The sequence below is a fragment of the Prionailurus viverrinus genome, chromosome A1, assembly GCF_022837055.1.
Source record: "Prionailurus viverrinus isolate Anna chromosome A1, UM_Priviv_1.0, whole genome shotgun sequence".
Classification (NCBI taxonomy): domain Eukaryota; kingdom Metazoa; phylum Chordata; class Mammalia; order Carnivora; family Felidae; genus Prionailurus; species Prionailurus viverrinus.
Window position 1 is genome coordinate 152,661,904 of NC_062561.1, and position 20,213 is coordinate 152,682,116.

The 20,213-nt window shown below is 34.7% G+C and overlaps 1 long non-coding RNA gene across 1 annotated transcript in view; it reads right to left on the reverse strand.

Moving 5' to 3' along the window:
- LOC125176699 (uncharacterized) overlaps positions 1–20,213 on the reverse strand; it is a 181,506-nt gene that overhangs the window by 158,481 nt on the left and 2,812 nt on the right. The window contains exon 2 of the long non-coding RNA XR_007156363.1: positions 13,479–13,559. This is a non-coding gene — a long non-coding RNA (uncharacterized LOC125176699). The remainder of the gene's footprint in view (positions 1–13,478; positions 13,560–20,213) is intronic.

Below are 20,213 nucleotides of genomic sequence, written 5' to 3' on the forward strand. Positions count from 1 at the left end.
TCTCCCTTAAGCAGAGAATCAGGATGTTATTAGATTTTGCTGACTGTGATTATTAGTTTGGAATCTATTGCTTGCCATTCTGACTTGCCATTTTCTCATCCTTAAGATCTTAATCTTTACCAGTATTCATGTCATGAATGTTGAATCCAAAGGATCTGACCCTGACCTAAAAGACTTCAACCCCACTTTCCTCTAGACCTGTGAGCCTCTAAAGAGAAGTAAGAACATTCTTTTCCAAATGCTACTAACCTCGGTTGGCTGAGTTACCGGACTAACTTATAATATTTAACTATTCAGTAACAATATGTGGGCAATAACAATTTTATTTTGTCAAACTGCCACACTGAGATTTATGTGGATGGAGTGAAATTTCACAGTGATAAAAATAAATAAGCCAAATTAGGTAAATTCTTTTATGAGTGAAGGAAACATAATCTGTCATTTCCAGTTTGTGAAACAAAGGTAGCTCAGAGAGCGCATCCAGTCACATCCTGTGTGTTATTCAGCATCCTTAGTCGCTTTTCAGGCCCTTTTGTTTTCTTATTTGTATTTTTTCTTTCTAAATTGTTGGAGTTATTTAGTCCTTCCTCTCTCTATACACTTCACACACACTATTACATGGTTAATTAGTAACATCATCTCACATATAGAGTATCTCTTGAATCACTTGTCATTTGCTACAATGTCAAATGTGCAATATATTTAGTTAAAGCAAAAATACCACCACTGCATTGAATTTGTTCTATTTGGTGATATTACATTATACCTGTCCCAAATTTGTGTTTGTCTTTCTATCTTGAACACTATTGTCTTACCCCCTGCCTTCAGAAAATTCTGCTTGCCTGAACTACAGGATTTACAAAACTTTCTACTTTCCTGCCACAATTTTCTTTCTACACTGCTTTTTTGTGCCATTTTGATACTAGAGTTATCCATCTGAAAACCAGAAATAATTATGTAATTCCCTCCCATAAAACCTTTACCAACTGTCTTTTGCATATGGATCCCCTCAGTTTGATCTAACTGCTTTTGGAATCTACCTCGAACTTGGATTTAGTAGATGTTCTTCTCTATAGTCTAAGTGACGCTCTTGTACTTTTAATAAGAAAAAAACACAGGTCCAAGGAGAATTCTGGTTTTACATCCAGCAGGAGCAGATGTATAGCACATTTAAATGTCAGTTGTGGTGTTACTCTTCCAGAATAGTCTGTAAATAAAGACAGACTCAAAAACTCTAAAAACAAAGCATTTCAGCCCAGAAACCTCACATCTCAAAACATCTTATACAGAATGGTCCAACAGAAGTGTAAACTCTTAAATGGTTCAACAACCAAAGTAACTCCAGGCAATGGAGTCCTTTAGTGAATCCATGGTGAAAGTCAGGAGGTATAATCATCTTAAATGTCTGAGCAGTCACCTTCATTACATTTATATTTACTCAGAGGAACAGGTGGTTGATGGAAGGTCCCTGGGTGATTAGAAAACTAAGAGTGAGTGTAAAATTATCTCTTGCCTTGTATTATTAGTCAACTTGTGTTGCTTTAATGAGCAACTCTGAAATCATAGTCACTTACAACAAAAGACATTTATTTTTTGCCTGCAGGTTTGTAGGTTAGCTCTGCTTTACTCCACGTCTTCTCATCCTAGAATCCAAGCTGAAGACAGATATCTTAGATATGTTGTTCTCCTGGCAGAGGACAGAAGCAAGAGCCCAACCAAACCATGCAGGCACATTTAAAGCTTAAGTGGAGAAAGTATAGGGTCAGATCCATTGGCAAAAAGCAAGTCACATGGCTGATTCTGACAATGAGGTAGGAAACTGTCTACCTAAGAAAGGCATGGTAACTGGGGGTGAATTATACCTGTAGAGAAGAAAGAGTGGATAACTGAGAACAATAATAAAATATATCATAGATCTCAAATATACTATACCTACGATTCTTCCCTGCTTCTCATTTGGAATTCCTCATTTCAAGAAAATATTGTGTATGGTCAGCGTTGTCTTAGAGTACTGTGAATATTTGGTATCATATGGGCTCAGGTTATATAGGACATCAGATAATCAGCTATAATAGAATGAATTACAACTTTTAAGCACCAAGTAGTTATTTTTGTAATTATTTCTGTATATATCTTGGGTTATTGGATCACAATCTAAACTTTTCAGACATGTATATACCATACATAAGGCATTTTCTTTTAGTATCACCTGGCAACTTCTCTCATGCATGCTTCTTCATTTTCTGATACTAAAGTGCCTTCACATATAGTTTTCCACCCCTTTTTCTCTGTGTGCATGGTTGCCGTTGGGTACAATGGGTGGACATAACACATACTACCAACATACTGGATTTATATAATATTTTAGGAAGGTTCCCTGTACTTCCAGGTTAAGTGAATGTCATACTTTACACATATTTGTATGCAAGGATCCATAAAAACATTCTTTAAAGATATTAATTTATCAATAATATGAACACAGATTTCAGACAATGCTATTATACCACATATAAAGTCTCAAAATAAGTACATGACTTTGAGATTTAGGGTGGATAACCAATTCAGAATTCCAAGAAACTAAAAATTCTGAAGAATTTAATAAGTCTTCATGAGTTTCTATTGGGTATTTGATTTTTGCTTGGAAGGTTAGCCATTTATAGATAAGAAATTAAACAGAAATTGGACTCTCTGAGCTTATAAAAGTATAGTCAAACATGAGACATATCTAAGAGTGAGTTAGAATAAGGACCTGCTGTGAGGTCATTGGAGAAAAAAAAATAGGGATAATAGCTGAATACAGGGCTTGCACTGAATGATGAAAAATTCAACCTTTTCTTTACTCTAATTTGCAATTTTGTTCCCATGAGATTTCCCCCCATTTTTTTAGCCTCTTATCTTTGCTATGCTGACTCTCCCAGAAGTCATACAATAGTGATGACATGTACATGAAATATGAGTAAAACTGCTATTGTTACACTCACTTCCTATATCAGGATGGTGAAATTTGATGTTTATTTTTCCATTTATCATGAAGAATCTCAGGATGGAGTGTTTTTTAATCAATTTATGTAATTATCTAGTTTGTGGATTATTCCCCTGGTGCTTAATTTGCTAATTTCCTACAGACTGAATGAAATCTGTCTGTTGTGTTGTTAATTGGACAGCAATACAAAAAGAAGTAAATATTTTGTCTATCCATTTTGCTACAGGATAATTGCACTAATAAAATTTCATAATAAATCATTGATTGAAATTCTAGAATGAGATAATGGTCAAGTAGGAAGAGAAGGTTTTAATTTGTTGCATTTCTCTTTGCTAATTCTATGTGTGTCCTATAGCAATTTTGCTACTCTTTGTTGTTTGATCAATACATTTTTTTTAATATATGAAATTTATTGTCAAATTGGTTTCCATACAACACCCACTGCTCATCCCAAATGATGCCCTCTTCAATACCCATCACCTACCCTACCCTCCCTCCCACCCCCCATCAACCCTCAGTTTGTTCTCAGTTTTTAAGAGTCTCTTATGCTTTGTCTCTCTCCCACTCTAACCTCTTTTTTTTCCTTCCCCTCCCCCATGGGTTTCTGTTAATTTTTTTTTAAGGATGTATACTAATTTCACAATCTGTAAGGCACCAAATCTTGCACAAGTATTTAATATTTATTTGTGGTACTTTGGAAAGAGTGAGAAGGCTGGATTTTTTTTTTTTTTTAATTTTTGGGACAGAGACAGAGCATGAACGGGAGAGGGGCAGAGAGAGAGGGAGACACAGAATCTGAAACAGGCTCCAGGCTCTGAGCTGTCAGCCCAGAGCCCGACGCGGGGCTCGAACTCACAGACCGCGAGATCGTGACCTGGCTGAAGTCGGACGCTTAACCGACTGCGCCACCCAGGCGCCCCGAGAAGGCTGGATTTTTGATCAAACATTAAAAAACTAAGTCAGTAAATATTAGTTAAATATTAAGTAATCAGAAAGGGAACCAGTTCAATATGGGGCCTACTGATTATGTGACAGAGAAAAAAGATACTGCACTTATAGCATCTTTTTACTGCCCTCTTTTCATTCTCTTCTGGGTAGGAAGTTGACTTACTTGATCAGTTAAGAGATCTGTGGGTGACAGGTAGAGAGGATGATGGGGAGATTAGGGGGAATGTTCAGTCTTCAGCCACCTACTAAGGAGAAGGTAATATCTGGAAGAAATACATTTGTACACACACACACACACACACACACACACACACACACACACACACACACACACACACGGGGTGAAGAAGTCAGAGAAGCCTGACAAAAGAGAGAAGAGTAAAGTGAATTTAAAATGCAGCAGGGGATGGGGCATATCAAAGGGATGTAAGAGCCAACCTGAACTATCTCTCAATGGTCAAACCTGGAACAAATTGAGCAACAAAATAAATAGTATAATTTTATCGGCTTCCTACGGCTGCTGTAACAAATTACCAGAAACCGAGTGGCTTAAAACAACAGGAATTTACTTTACCAGTTCTGGAGTCTAGAAATCTGAAAAACAGGTGTTAACGGAGCAATGCTGTCTCTGAAGTCTCCAGGGGAGGATTTTCCCTAGCCTCTTTTCTGCTTCTAGCAGTTGCCAGCAATCCTTGGCATTATGGTTTATAAGGTGTATCATTCCAGTCTCTACCTCTGCCAGGGTGTTTACTCTTGTAAGTATGCCAAATTTCTCTCTTATAAGGACACCACTGATACTGGATTTAGGGCCCATCCTAATTCAGTATGACCTCACTGTAACTTGATTAAATATGCAGAGACCCTATTGCCAAATAAAGTCACATTCACAGAATTGGATGGGCATGAAACTTGAGAGGTACTACTCAACCCAATACAGTGACAGAAAATTGTAACCTTAAGTATAAAACAGATATATATGAATATGTACTTGGTAAACAAAAAAAATAAAAGAAAATAAGTGAATGGGGGAGAAGAGGCAAGTGTTACTTATAAAAGACTTTCAAAAAATACACGTAGATACTCCTCTCTAAGAGGTGGACCTTATTTCCCCAAACCCTTCCACCACCATCACATCACATCACATCACACCACCACCACCACCACACACACACACACACACACACACACACACACACACACACCTTGAGTATGTGATAGATTTAGTAACTCATCCAAAAAATGCAGTATGTAAACAAAAACAACAGTAATTTACAGAGGAGAAATTTGGCAAACATGGCCTTAACAAAATGATCAGGTTAACATCTCAAGGTATGTCATTTGATAACAAATACACCTTAGTATGATGTGATGAGGAAGGAAATTCATCTATGTATTATTCTCTAAAACCTATAACTCTAGACTAAACATGAGAAAAGTATGAGACAAGACCACATCAAAGGACATTCTAAAAAATACCTGACCAGTAATCCTCAAAACTGTTTAAAAACAAAGAAAGATAGAAAAGATTCCACAGATCAGAGAAAACTAAAGTAGACATGAGGACTCAATGCAAGATAGTATTCTGAAATCAATGAGGGGACAATGAAAAGAACATTAATATAAAAACTGGTGAAATTTAAATTAAGTCTTGAGTTTAGTTAAAAGTAATGTACCAGTGTTGAACTTCTTAGTTTTCACAAACGGACCCTGGCAATGTAAGATGTTAACATCAGGCAAAACTTCCTGAGGAGTATAGGGGAACTCTACATTCTCTTTCAATACTGCTGAAATCTAAAATTATTCCAAAGTGAAAACGTTAATGAGAAAAAGCACCTGGTATTTTTTTCGAAAAGAAAAATATGAACAGTTGTTTGATGTAGGAGACCCTGGGTAAAGCACTGGACAAGGAGCTAAAGAAGATGTGCAGGGTTGGTGCAATGTGTTGTGCCGTCATTGCCTTTGTAAAAGATGATGGACGTGATTTTATCTTAAAAAGCATTTTCCTCAGATATGTGTTCTTTTTGATGTGATTCTATATTGAAATTTACCTTGAGGTAGGCGGCAAAAAGCTGTTTTATTTAGGTTATATGTAAGATTTGAAAACAACCCTTAACTTTCATTGTGGAGTTATACGTGTTAAAGAAGTGGAAACTGTCTTGTAGAACAGTTTACAACAAACTTGTACCATATCAACAATTCTTAACACCACAGAAGTTATATCTGCCCCTTTCTTTGATTAAGAATATTATGGCATTCTATCTTCCATTTTACATTCTAATCTCCGCCAATGAAGAATTCCTCCTGGCTTCTCTGTAGCTTTCTCCAGAATCCTATACAATACTTTACTTAATACAAATACACAAATATTAGCTGTTGGATTTGTGGCTAAGACTCTCAAAATTCTTTAAAAGTGGAGTCCCGATGAGGTCTTTATTTTAATATTGAACAAAATTTCTGTTTTTCAGTTCTCTGATATCTTTGAGTAATCTTTAATTTTTCTCGTTCGTAGGCATCCCAAATAGTTGGGCTGTGTGAACTCTCTGAGATCAAATTATAGAGAAATCCAGTCAGCATTAATAGCCAACTTCTCATGAAAAAACGTGATTTAGAGCCAGGTATTTTTTATATACCATATGCCCTTAGATCTTGGATTAAGTTCCATTTGAAAAGATGAAAACTAAAAGCTTCCTTTCAATCTATTTTGCCTCACCTTGTTAAAATTCACCAACTGCTGAATTTAAACCTTTGTATGTAAACACACTTGTATGTGTGTTAGAGACACTTCTTAACTATTGAAATGAGTTTCTAGAATACAATATAGTGGGAATTTGGGAAGCAAGTTTGGCTTTTAGGAATATAAGAATTGTGAGAACCAATGTTATTAGTACTAGTAAAGAGAAAAGTTGAGTATCAGTATATTCATGGCTGGAGTTTCAAAGTGTACTTTAATTATAACTCTAGTGCAAAGGCATTATTAGGTGTATGCTTAATTGAAATGGATATTTGTACGAGAGAGTAGATAGAAAACATTTATAGAGTTGAATTTATGCACCTTGTTTATAGTGTTTTGAGACAAAAATACTTCTCTGCAAGAAAAAGATATATACTATAATGATATGTATAATTTGCAAGATGTTTTGGACAGATCAGTAACAGAAATAATAATTACCTTTAGGCCATTTTAGTCTTAAGAAGGTTAAACTACCATCACAGTTTTGTCATGCACTATTCAAAATTTTAGTGTAGAAAGTTATGATACATAATAGGAACATCTAACCAAGCTTATACTTGCCTTTCACACTGACTGCTGATGGAACAAAGGATAATCATGGGAGGCAGGGGTAAAAGAATAATGAAGTTTCCCATGTATGAAGACCTCTGTGAAGGATAAGACAACCATTGATAGATCCTGGACAGAAGGATCTGATTTGGGAGACCATAAGAAGTAGATGGATAGGAAAATACTACCATCAGGGAAATAAAGGGGTACTGAAGATTAAATAAAGACAAACAAACAAACAAACAAACAAACAAAAACAGAATTAGAGAGCAAATTGAACTATGGACCATTCCAAAGGAATCACTGTCTTGAGCAATCAGTTTAAAATAACATCAGTACAATTTTATTTAACCTTTCGTTAAAAGTCATTCCCTACCACATAACCATTTATTGCTGGTCCCATGGGTTATCTCTTCAGACAGACTTAATGGAATTTCTGTGTGAAATATATGTATAACCCATAGACTAATTTCTAACACTAGATTTCAGTGAAGGTTAATGTTTGGTGCCCATCAATAATGTGTGTAGCGATTTTGAGAACACCCCATGTATTTGATTATTTCTGCTTCTCCTTTTTTACCATCATGTATCTCTCAAAATAACCAGTTCCAATGGGTATATTATGATAGTTTTCAAATCTTCACTGAGTCATTTGTCAGTAATCTTCTAGTTGTTAGGATAGTTCAAAAAGGTATATAATTTAGTTAATCTCCATTAATTACTGTAATTTCAGTTGACTTTAAGAAAATGTGATAATTGAAAATTATACTGTGATGGGAAGAATCATCAAGAAGATTGGCTGAAGACTGGCATAATAAATAAGGTTTTGTTTAAATAACTAAAAATGGCTTAAATATCATTTATTACATTTTAGCAACAAAATGGTATATTCACTAATATCAGTTTGACTGATTTCCATATCATTGATTATTGATATTTTATAATTAACAAATCAAAATGCCTTAAAATGTTATCTGTCTGAAGTGGAAAATAGAATCTTTATAAGGACAATTTTATTAATTTTGATATGGTCATATATCTTATAAATTGATTCTCGAAAGGTCTTTTCAAATGAGAATAAGTGTTTGTAAATTAATAGAAATGTTTTTGAGTTTTGTTACAATTTCATTGAGATATAACTGACATACAGCACTGGATAAGTGTAAGCTATACAGCATAAATGACTACCACAATAAGCTTAGTTAACATCCATCATCTCATATAGGTATTTAAGAAAAGAAAAAGAAAAAAATTTTTTTTCCTTATGATAATTAGCTCCTAGAATTTACTCTGTTAACAGTTTGCAATATACCATACAGCAGTGTTAACTATAGTCATCATATTCCACGTAACATCCCTAGTACATATGTATCTCAACACTGGTAGTTTGTACCTTTTACCACCTTTATCCAATTCCCCCTTTCCATCCTCCAGCCTCTGGTAACCACAAATCTGATCTTTTTTCTATGAGGCTGTTCTGTTTTGTTTTGTTTTTAAATTCCACATACTCTGTGAGATCATGTCGTATTGGTCTCTACCTTATTTCATTGAGCATAATTTCCTTAAGGTCCATCCACATTATTGTAAATGACTGAATAACAATCCATTGTATATGTGTACCACAACTTCTTTATCCCTTTATCCATCAATGGACCCATACGTTGTGAAATTCTTAAAGGTATTTAAAACAGTGAGTTCTCCTAGATATAATTATTAACTTAACCAAACTATTTTTCCAAAAAAATTAAAGGTAAACTTAATCTTCTAGTTCAAAATGATCTACTGAATTCAAACTTGTCTGTATTTTCTTTCTCTCAAAGTCTATCTGGATAGAAATGATAAATTAAAAGGAATGGGCAATAAATGTGTATCATCAGTGAATAAAAATTTTATAAACATTTTGGGAAGACACCAACAAATTAAATATGACTGGTAGAAAAATGAAAGATAAAATTTATAAAAAGTGACAAGAGACCCCCAAAGTGAATCAACAAATACAGGGGTCAGAGATAGGCCAAGGGTCAAGCCTAGGTCATTATTTAGTAATGTACTTTCCAAACAACCTGGAAAGTTGAACTCTTCCCCCTATACAGGTGTAAACAGAGCTTTGGTTTGATAGCAAAGGTCTTCAGCAAAAGCCCAAGAGCTGTTCTACAAATCAAGTGGGCATGTGGGTAATGTCCCAAAGAAAGTTATCTTGTGAAGATGCTGTTGTATGAGAGAAAAGTCAAGTAGACCTCAACACTCCTCTAGACTGCCACACAGTACAGAAAACAATAGGTTTCAAGTGCCAGTCAGAAAGCACTCCCTCTTTGTAGTAGAGTATACTAGGCCTAGAGGAGCTTCCTGTTCTGTAACCTGCTTTTTTCCCAGGGGTACTTCAAAGAGACTGCCTGTCAAAACATTCCCCTGACTTCCCCTACTTATGCGGAACCTTCAGTCAGCCTTCTCACCGAGGTGAGAGGCCTCATGGGGAAAGAGTCCTGAATGAGAGCAAACAGAATATGTACCAGTTACTTTTACTATTAAATATAGTCCATCATTTGTAAGTGTGACTACACATCCAAAAATCTTGAAAAGGTGAAGGAAAACCAACCATATAAAAGAGAAACATGAACAAACTGATCCATTTGTCCTTAAGACTATGGAAAGTGGTAGAAGACTTTTCAGTAGGGGAGAGAGTTGATATTATTTGAATTTTTGGATGATTATATTCAGTGCAGTATGGGAAACTAATGCTGTAAGGGGAGCTAAACTATAAGAAACCACTTAGGAAACTGTTTCAATGATTCAGGGGATAAATGATGGTGACTGGAGAGGATGTGGTAAAGGAACTCAGGAATATAACTGAAGTTTAAGAGATAGACTTGGCGTGGATTAGAGGTAAGGGAGAGTCAGGAGTCAAGCTGACACTCACATTTCTGACTTACCCTTTCACCTTCATTATTCTTACTTTAGAGGTTAGTAGATACTCTTCTCTGACTCCCTGGGCAAAGTTATTTATCAAGGGACATAATGGAGCCCACCTGGTCCAATTTGCTTTCTGCTGAAGCTGTGAACAATGCACTGATTCATAGGTGGCCTAAGTCTGCTAAATTCCCAAGTATCTGGTTTGGGCACTCAAGACATTTTATTGTTCAATAAATCAGACTATGTTAAGTGTGTGGATATTTTATAGAATTACCAGAGCCCTCCACAGATAAAGAGGATAAGAATAATTTTAAAGTACAATATTAACATAAATCCAGGAAAAACCCCTGATTTTGTGATAGCATAATACTGAGAATGTTTGAGATTGTTAATTATATATACATATGCTTATATGTATTTATAAATGTATGCATCAATATATATAATATGTAATAAACACATTATAAAGATATATTTAAAACCTGTTCCTAATTGGTTTTCTATTTTATATTTGGTATATGGTATGGTGTTTTAGAGTCTGGAAAGAATAAGGTCCATTATAAAATACTTTGGATTATTAGTATTGATAGTTGCAATCATTTCATATTTTAATCAAATGGAACTACCAATTAGGCATATACTATGATACAAGCCATAGTCCTGTCTGTGCAATGGCAGGCTATGGAAATGAGTCATACAGTGTTTGGTTTTGCCCTAGATCATCTTTTTGGGTAACGTAGAAATGTCTGGCTGACTATACTGCATTTTCACTTATATTTTCTAATGCTTCATGCACTGTGGGTATAAATGGACCTCAGTGACAATAATATAGGAAGCTTTACTCTTTCTTGTCTCCATTTCAATCTGTTAAACACAGGACCCAATCCCCTGAAATATTTCCTCAATTACATCTTTAAGTTACCAAAGGCTGTTTCTTGGATTCCAAAATAAAATCATGCACTCTAATAAATGCTTTGTATGATATAAAATTAAAACTCTATTTTTAATTTTAGTTCAGTTTTAGTTTAATTTTAGTTTAGTTTAATTTTAGTTTATCACATATGTTCAAATATCTTCGAATCCGTACCTAGAATAAAACTTGGTACCCCACGAATAAAAGAAAAAGGCACAGACCATAAAAGGGAGATAAAACTACGTTGTCTCGAGTGTTAAAGGATCCTTGGAAGTATAATGAGTTTCCTGGCATTCTAAAAGTCAGGAAATAAGCATTTGTATATAGGTATTCCAACAATTACCTTATAAAATCTGAAACTGCAGTTAATTTCAGTTTCAAGAAAATAGTGACATTTTAATTTCCCTAAATAATGAACTTCGTTTCTATGCTAAATTAGTTCTAATATAGAGGAAGAGAAAAAATATTTTAAGGTTGCATTTTGTTCCATCTTACAGTACTTAATTAAAGGAGGTTAAACTTACATAATGCTCCTAAATTTGTCTAAGCATGCTTGCATCTAATAGTCCACTGTGTCTCCACCACCTTTTAAGGGACAGCTAGAATCACAATCTCATTCGACCCATGAGAGAACAGAGACTCAGAGATGAAGTGATTTTCCTAAGAACACAGGGTTAGTCATCGCTGGTACCATGGCTTGCAAGCCAGGCTTATGACTTATAAACTACTATTTCACTTAGAAATTAGCGAAAATGAGTATTTGAATTACAAATAAAGAATACAAAAGGCCACACAAATAGTGTGATTTGAGGGACTTCAATATTTTCTCAACAGCCTTCCATGGAGCCTGAATGCCTCAGAGTTCCAGTTAAGTCACTATCCCCAGAAAGTCCCTGGTCGAATGCAAATACCCAAGGTTACTGATTTACCTCAAATCAATGCACACAATACCTTCTTTCCTGTCACACTTTTCCCACACACTAGTCCCTTGCAGCTGCTGAAATGGGAACCACAATGTAGATGAATGGGACTTTTCAAAGATTCTGTGGTGCAAGAAGTTGAAAAAGGTCCCCAAATCATGAACATTATAGACTAAAAGGTCCAGAGGCAAAAGTCTGGGCTGGTATGATTTGCCCATGTGTCAGCTAAAAAAATAAGTCCTTACATATCATCTGAACACTTTTCACTGTAGTTTCCCTGTTATATTAAGTTTCTATAAATACATGATTTATTTCGGTAACAACTATTCTAACCACTCAACCTTTGGGAGTTTAAGGGATTAAAAGTCATTCACGCTTTCATGAAAGAGTGGGAATTAGTACTCTCAGATTGTTTTCTACCAATGAAGGTGAGATCACCTATTCTAGGAGACTGACATTTCTGACCAGGAGAAGGGGTAGCCAGGATGGGAGCAGGGGTACTTAATATAAGTTCAAGATTTTGTTTTTTGTTTTCTGTGAATTTGGAAACACAGCAACCATTTATGACATTGTTTCTATAGATAATTCTCTGAACATAATCTCTTGACAGAATAGATGTTTGCTTATATAGAATGTGCAACTTATTTTATCACACATGTTTGTGCAATATATGTGCAATATATTGATATCATTACATTATAGTCCACTGCACTCAGAACTCTAATCTAGAAAATTGTAGCAATAGATGAGAATGAGCAAAATATATATAGATAGGACACTTTCTAAAATTCCTACATTCTTAGGGGCACTAAGTTGTGGGCTTCAAGGGGCTTTGTAGTAGGAATACAATCCAGGAAAATATACTTGAATATATACTAGAATAAAAAAAAGAGAGAGATGCAGAAGGTAATAGAACACAAATTTACTCTTTCCCACCACTTAACATAGGGCCAGCATCGACAAAGAATTTCCATGACAAAACAGATGTAAGAGATCTCAGGCACTATTCCTAGTCTCCATTTTCAATTTTAATTTTATAAAGAAATTCAGGACACACACTCAAATGAAAGAGCCTTCTTTATTTCAAGGCAACATGTGAACAAAGTGAGAAGCCTCACAAACATCATCACACTATCAAAGAGCAGAACACAACTTTGCCTGTTTCATTTTGAGATTCTGTGTATGTTGAGACTAGAACAAACCTCAGTTTGTTCAACCATCACAGGAAAAGAACGCATTAAAGGACTCCCCTGCATCTTTTACATGAAAGGCTATGTCTCGTGTTTAGTCAATTCTTGATTATCCGTAGTGACTTTAAATCTCAGTCTGTCTAACTTTTTCCTGTCACCAGCATACACGCACTAAGTTACTTATCTTGGTAGTTCTGCATTTAATTCTAACTTTAACTATGACCGAATATTTTTAAAATAAGATAAATTTTGTTTAACAAAGTACTTATTTTAGAGATAACTACATGAATTATATCTCTGGTAGCGTTGTTTATGTATATACACACATACTCACCGCAGTTTCCTGTATTTAAGCAAGATGGTTGGAAAACTTTTTTAATTTTTGAGGATCATGGCTGCGATATATCCGATTATCCTGTGAAGAGCAGATAAAAGAATAAGACTATTATTTTAAGAGTCTTATTTTTAATCCTACGTAAAATTTCAACCGGATATACATCACTTGGCTACTTCCAAAGGTGACTATGTAATATAATTTGTGGGAAGATGTATGGTATCTATAAAATCAAGGAATCTCGAGGACAACGTTTCTCATAATATTCAATGCGTGATAAATGCATTTTCTTACAAGAATGATTCTTAGCTTCTCAACTGCTTGGTTTGAGAGCCTAGGTGTCCACAATGACAACTGACACTAGCAACACAAGGTCAGAGATTCTCTCTCCACTCTGCCTGTTTCATTTAAAAATTGTTGTATTACATTTCTTGTAATAAAAGCCTTTCTAAGGATTCTGTATCACTCTTTTGCAAGGCACATTCACATCCTTCAATGAAAGTTGCTATTATCAGAGCAATGTGCTCTTACTATTTATTTATTACAACAACCCTCATGACTGCTTACCAGGCAAGCACTAGAAATATCTAACTCATTACCACTACATAAAATAGCATGGGGTATTTACAGAACGAAAGAGATCAGAGCATGACAAATTCTAAAGCTGCTCGTGTCTCTGTTTCTAAAGAAAAGAAATGCTTTTCACCAAGCACTGGTAACCTAAACTATGGAAGAGCATATATTAGACTTTTAGGGAAAGTACTGCCCAGACAAAATCTTGGTAGAAATACCTACTTGCTACTCCCCTCCTTTTCTTTTTTTCAGTATGGTCTGAATACCCTCGGATGTTCTCAGGCCAACTGATGAAAGAAAACTGACCCAGATGGAGTCCGAAACTGAAAATGCCTATTGACTTATTCAGCTGGAAGTTGATCCCGGTTGCTATTTAAATCTACTGCTTTAAGTGTCAGCAGACATGCTGCATTCCTTACAATAGTTCAGAGGGCAGACATTTGGGTCAAAATATTCTTACCCATTCTGTACCTAATGTAGGCTTTACAATGTTTACAAACAGCTGTTACAATAACCCAAAGATCCAAAGAAAAATGTGACATATTCAAGAGTCTGGCAGTTAAAACCCAGCATTTGTTCAGATAGCACCTTGTGGCTGGAGGTAATAAGACCCATGATGATAATGGTATTTGTCACATTCAGAGCAGCTGTATTCATGTAAGTGGAAGTGACTACCCTCTTACACACCCAGCAACTACTTTGAACCCAGGTCTGTATTTTGGCTGCCTTGGCAACAGCACAGCAATAACAACTGGAGCCATAATGGCAACGTTGACCCAGAGATTTTTGGATAAAACAGGAGCCCTGACTTTCAATTCAGAAAGAAAAAAAGCATATAAAAGAAATGAAGAAGATGGTATCCATAACACAGATTTAACGAGTATACTGAGACTTATACACTGTGACACTAGGATCTTTATTGTGATAATTAAGTTTTTACAAGTTCAACAATTTTCTGGTGGCTGTTCTTTTGTGGAAAAAACATTTCAGGGAAAAGGATCCTTGCAAGTGGGAGACTATTTTTTTGTATGTCTGACACACAATTATAAAGGATAAACTATTCAATAGTTTTGACCACGTTAATCAACGTGGGTTTCCACGTAATCATGATGAGAGGGTTATTAACAACAATGAAAACAGAAAATATTGATTGCTCAGCCTTCCCACTGGTTAGTCTAAATGTGATTGGCCACTAGTATCTCTTCTTTTGGTCACATGGTAAAATTGCATGGTAAAAATGCCCTGTCCTCATGGCATGAAACACATTTATGTCCTTATGACTTTCTTTGGTTAATGAAATGTGAGAAGAAGTGACAGGTGTCATTTCAAGATGGAGCCTTTCAAAGAAGAGTGCAATTTGCTGTTCCCTTCTACTGCCAGGGCAAGCAGTAACTTTCCAGATGATAGAAACATCATCTGCCTGGTGTGAGAAGATGTAGAACAGAGTTCCCAGGTGTCCTGGGATGAGCAAGAAGCACATGTCTGTTGTGCTAATCTACTGCAATTTTGGAGATGCTATCCCAGGGTAAGGTAGACTATCCTGATTATGCTCACAGTGTAATTTGTACAAATTTAAATAATACCATCCTTTGTTGAAATATATTGGACATACACTACCGTGTAAATTTAAGTTTCAATTATAAATACATAAATACACATGTTAAAAAATAAAAAAGAACATCATTCTTTCTCTCTTCACAGAATGAGAGGCTATAATGAAGATAATGCTTCAACTCTCTTCACTAGAATAAGATAGACTGTTCCTGTTCTGGCTAGAGATAAAGTGCAGAATCGTGAATTTAGAGTCAAGCTATGTTCTTCAGAGAGAAACATAAATGCTCACTAGGACCAATCCAGATGAACGGTTTCATTGCCTGAACTAGCCAGAAATGATTTAACTTGTTTTCTTGTAAATCAAACCAAAATTTTATGAAATAATATTCATAAGAATGAATGCCAGACCTCATTCATTTTCCTTTTTATTAGCCTTTTCCTTTTGTAGTACACGTCACACCCTACTTTTCCCCCTATAGTCTGTTTCTCTCTCCTTTACTTATATGATATTCTCTTGTCTGACAATAAGAGAAAGTGATTATTGCTACTTCACACAGCAGATTCTGGCAAAGTATTTGTGCTTTTGTTTCCATAGTAATTTAAACTGTTTCAGCTGTTAGTGGAAACCAAGGTTAGATGTTGGCATTATGGAATCTTTGCTAAGTAATATCAGTTCCACTAGGTATTTCTAGACTCCAAAAAATATTTGGGCCCTTTGTAATATAGGTAAAGTAGAACACATGTAGTTCTTAAGCAGTCCTACTCTGTTTCTGTTTATTTGTGAGATTACTCCAAGACAACAGCTTGGGTGGTATTTCTGTGCTATTAGTTAAATGCATAGAATCAACGTGTGTGTGTCTGTGTATACATGCTCATATAAAGTAAAAAAAGACATTGTAATCAGTTAAAAATAGACATTAATTTTTAAATTATGACAAGTGACATGATTATATTTCATTTATACTCTTTCTCCAGACTTACTACAATAAAACTCCGCACTTATGGACTTACTTGGTAGAAGGCCATGAGGACTTCCACAAAAATCTAAGCAAAGACAAATTATATTATTTATATTACTGATCAGAAATAAAATCTTTTTCTTAGACTACAGATTTTTTTTAAGTTTTGAAGCATTATAATTAAGTTAATGAAATATTATAGTACAGTAAATTTTTTTCAAAAAGCTTTTCCCTTTGCAGAATATCATTTTTTTTCTGTAAAGTAGTGGTTTTGCACAAGTTTTACTAGTTGTCAGTTCCATCTATGCTATATGTACCACAAGACAGTCTATGAGTTTATAACATTTATTTGACTCTGACAATAACACAACTCTAAGTATTATTTGAATGAATCATGTTCCATGATCAGGTTGTTCTGTGAATCATGGATTGGGATTGTATATACATGAATTAAGGGGATCTGTTAACAAAATAATAATTTTGATACCTTTTTAGTATACTCATAACTCATGATAATTAAGGCTTTCAATAGGGGATTTTTAAAAGAAAACTCCCCACCAGAGCTACCCACATACATCTTTTAAATATGAAAATCCACTTTGCATTGATCACAGTCTTTATTAAGAAGACTGTTGACTTCAGTATGAAAAATATCCCAAAGAATTTCTCACTGTCCCAGGAAATTTCTGAGCAATCATTTTTCTGGTGATCAAAGTGATTATGGGATGAGGTAGGCAAGGACGCGGGACTTCAAATTTTCCGAACACCCACTATGGGTCTAAACCTCTTTTGGGTGCTTTACATATATTATCATGTTTAATGTTCATGATCAGTCCACGATGAAGCAATTATTATCTCCTTGTTACAGAGGAGGAGGCTGAGGCTCAGGGAGGTAGGTAATTTGAAAGGGCCATATACCTGGTAAGAAATGCAGTAAGAATTTATAAATTAAGTCTTTTGATTTTAGCATCTGTATTATTCCATTATGTTATGTTGCTTCCCAGAGTGCAATGTGCTGCTTCTCTAACTGAGGGATTATTTTCAAATGCATTGACTGTAAGTACTTGGCTCCTATGAAATTAATTTAAAATATAAAGAAGATGTATTGTTCATAATTCTTCATCAAGATTTTGACACAGTGAACTGAAAAGAATTACCAAAGAAAACATAGAGCAAAAAAAATGTATAAGAAATGCCTTACACTTGTAGCTTAAGTCATATTTAGGAAGGGTTGGATTGATACTGTTTCTACTCCCTGGTCTCTCCCTCTAATCTCTTTTCTTCCTTTCTTTTTTTCTTTTTCTTTTTATTTATTTATTTATTTATTTATTTATTTAGGTTTAGTATATTAGAGATGAAGCAGTTCCTTGATCTCTACCCATTTATCCTGGATTTGGAAAACTCTGAGTTAGAGCTGTAATTTACTCTCTCACTGCAGGTCAAAATGAAAATGTAAATATGGCATTTTATCTACTATCCATACAGAGCTCTGCCACTTTGATCCTGCTTCCTTCCCAAATCAGATCCTGGACATGTCCCTAATGCTAGCTTTCTGTTATTAAATGGTGCTGTGCTTTTTATTTTCAAACATGTAAAGTATTTTGATAGTTTTTCACTCAGGTTTATAATTATTTGATTTTGGCATTCATATTTTCTAAATTTTAAAATAAGACCTTTCTATAATACTTAGTTCTTCATGAAGATTTGTGGCAAAATTCTAATTAACAGATTGAACAACAAAAGAAACCACTGAACACCCACTAGATTTTTTTTTTTTTTGGAGGGGGAAAACATTCTATAAAAAACACTGAACACTGTAAGACACACACTGATGAACACCTACTGCTTCATGAAATTTATCCTCACCTAAGTTCAGGTCCTTCTTCCCCCACCTCATTGCCTCTATTCTCTCTACATACAAACAAAAGCCCTCATAAGACCAATTTTAATGGCATATACACCATAACATACATTTTGAAAAGACGGTATGTAAAACTAAAACTTGGTTTGTGTTTCAAATAGATGAGATGATAGTTTGTCTGCTATCTGAGTTCCATTTTTGTGGCACACTAGACAACTTGCTGTTTGTGCTATCCTAATTTAAGGACTATTTTAAAAATATTCCCTTCTCTCTGGAAATTGTAAAAATATGATTTGCTGAAATTTTTATTGTTGAGTTTTCAAAGAAATGTATTGTTTTTTTCTGCAAATTAACTAGTAATAACTGGAATTGAGCCAGAAATACTCCAAGGAAAGACTTATGATAGTCTATCAGTGACAGCAGTGTTGAGCAAAGGTTTTTTTCTTTTAACATAAAATACATGACAGGTAGTGTTCAGCCATTTTGTAATGTAAGTTCAAGAAGATATCACTTTGGGCTATACTTAGCATAGGTATAAGCATATATACTATAGGTGTATAGTATAGCAAGGAAACACTTGCTTATACGTTAGTAAGTTTCAGGGGGAAAAAAAGCCTAACAATTTTTACATAAGCAAGGTTTAGTCCATAAAGAGGAGAGAAAATATCTTATTTTCTATTCAGTTAACAGGTTTTAGCAGTTTTCTGAATACTTATGAGTAGCTCAGAAATTCATATAAGTTCATGTAATTCACACAGCATCTGTTGTGAAAAAATAAAGTGATAATTTACATCCAATTAAAATATTTTTCATTAGATAAAATGCTTTAATAAACTAACAAACATATAAGAAAATAGTATTCATTGGAAATAAAACAAGTTAATTTTCTACAGAGCATGAAAAAAAATTCAAGATTGGTCACCTAAAAAAAGAAATGAGTCCGCGTCTTTTATGTAAAAATTTAATCCACTGAATACTTTTTAAAAAACTGTGTGTCCTTAATGCCTTACAATTCATGTAAGTTATTTGAAAGCATATCTGCTTACTGAGTACATTCTTATTAAACTACTAAAAAATATATATCGACCAACCTCTTCGTATCATTTCAGGAGTGCTTCCTAAACATAATCACCTTTCATCTTTTAAATGTTTGCCAATTATATTACACGAGGATATATGCAGCCATGGCTTAAAAGGAAGTTAAAGATTGTGTTTTTTTATTAATTTGTTTTTCTGATATAAGGATTCTTTACCTTTAAAAATAAGCTTATATCCAATTTGGCAGGCAATTATGCAAATGTATTCTGCTAGGGCAGATTCCAATGGTAAAACATAAAATAAACTTAAGAAAAATGGGGGAGTCAAGTAAAGAGAAAGTTGGTGGGTCTTGCTATTTTTTTTTACTTTAAATATTTTTAGGCCTCTTTACCACTGCTGTTGGGTCATTTCTCTTAGCTATACTAAAGAGCCTTTGTCAGTCTGGAGGAGGCAGCCATGTGTCCATGAATGCTTATTTAGTACGGTGAGGACAGATGGCCTGGAATTGCTGAAGAAGACCTTAAGATATATTTAAAAGAGGAAAGGGAAAGAAACAATAAGGGAGGAAATAAATTAGAGAAGAGGCAAATGTGTAGCCAGGAAAACTACCCGCATACACACACACACACACACACACACACACACACACACACACACACGCACACACAGGCACATGCACACAAATGAAGGCAAACTATAAAGTGGTAAGTAGGACCTGATTTTTTATAGATTTGTTTTTTTTGTAGAAAC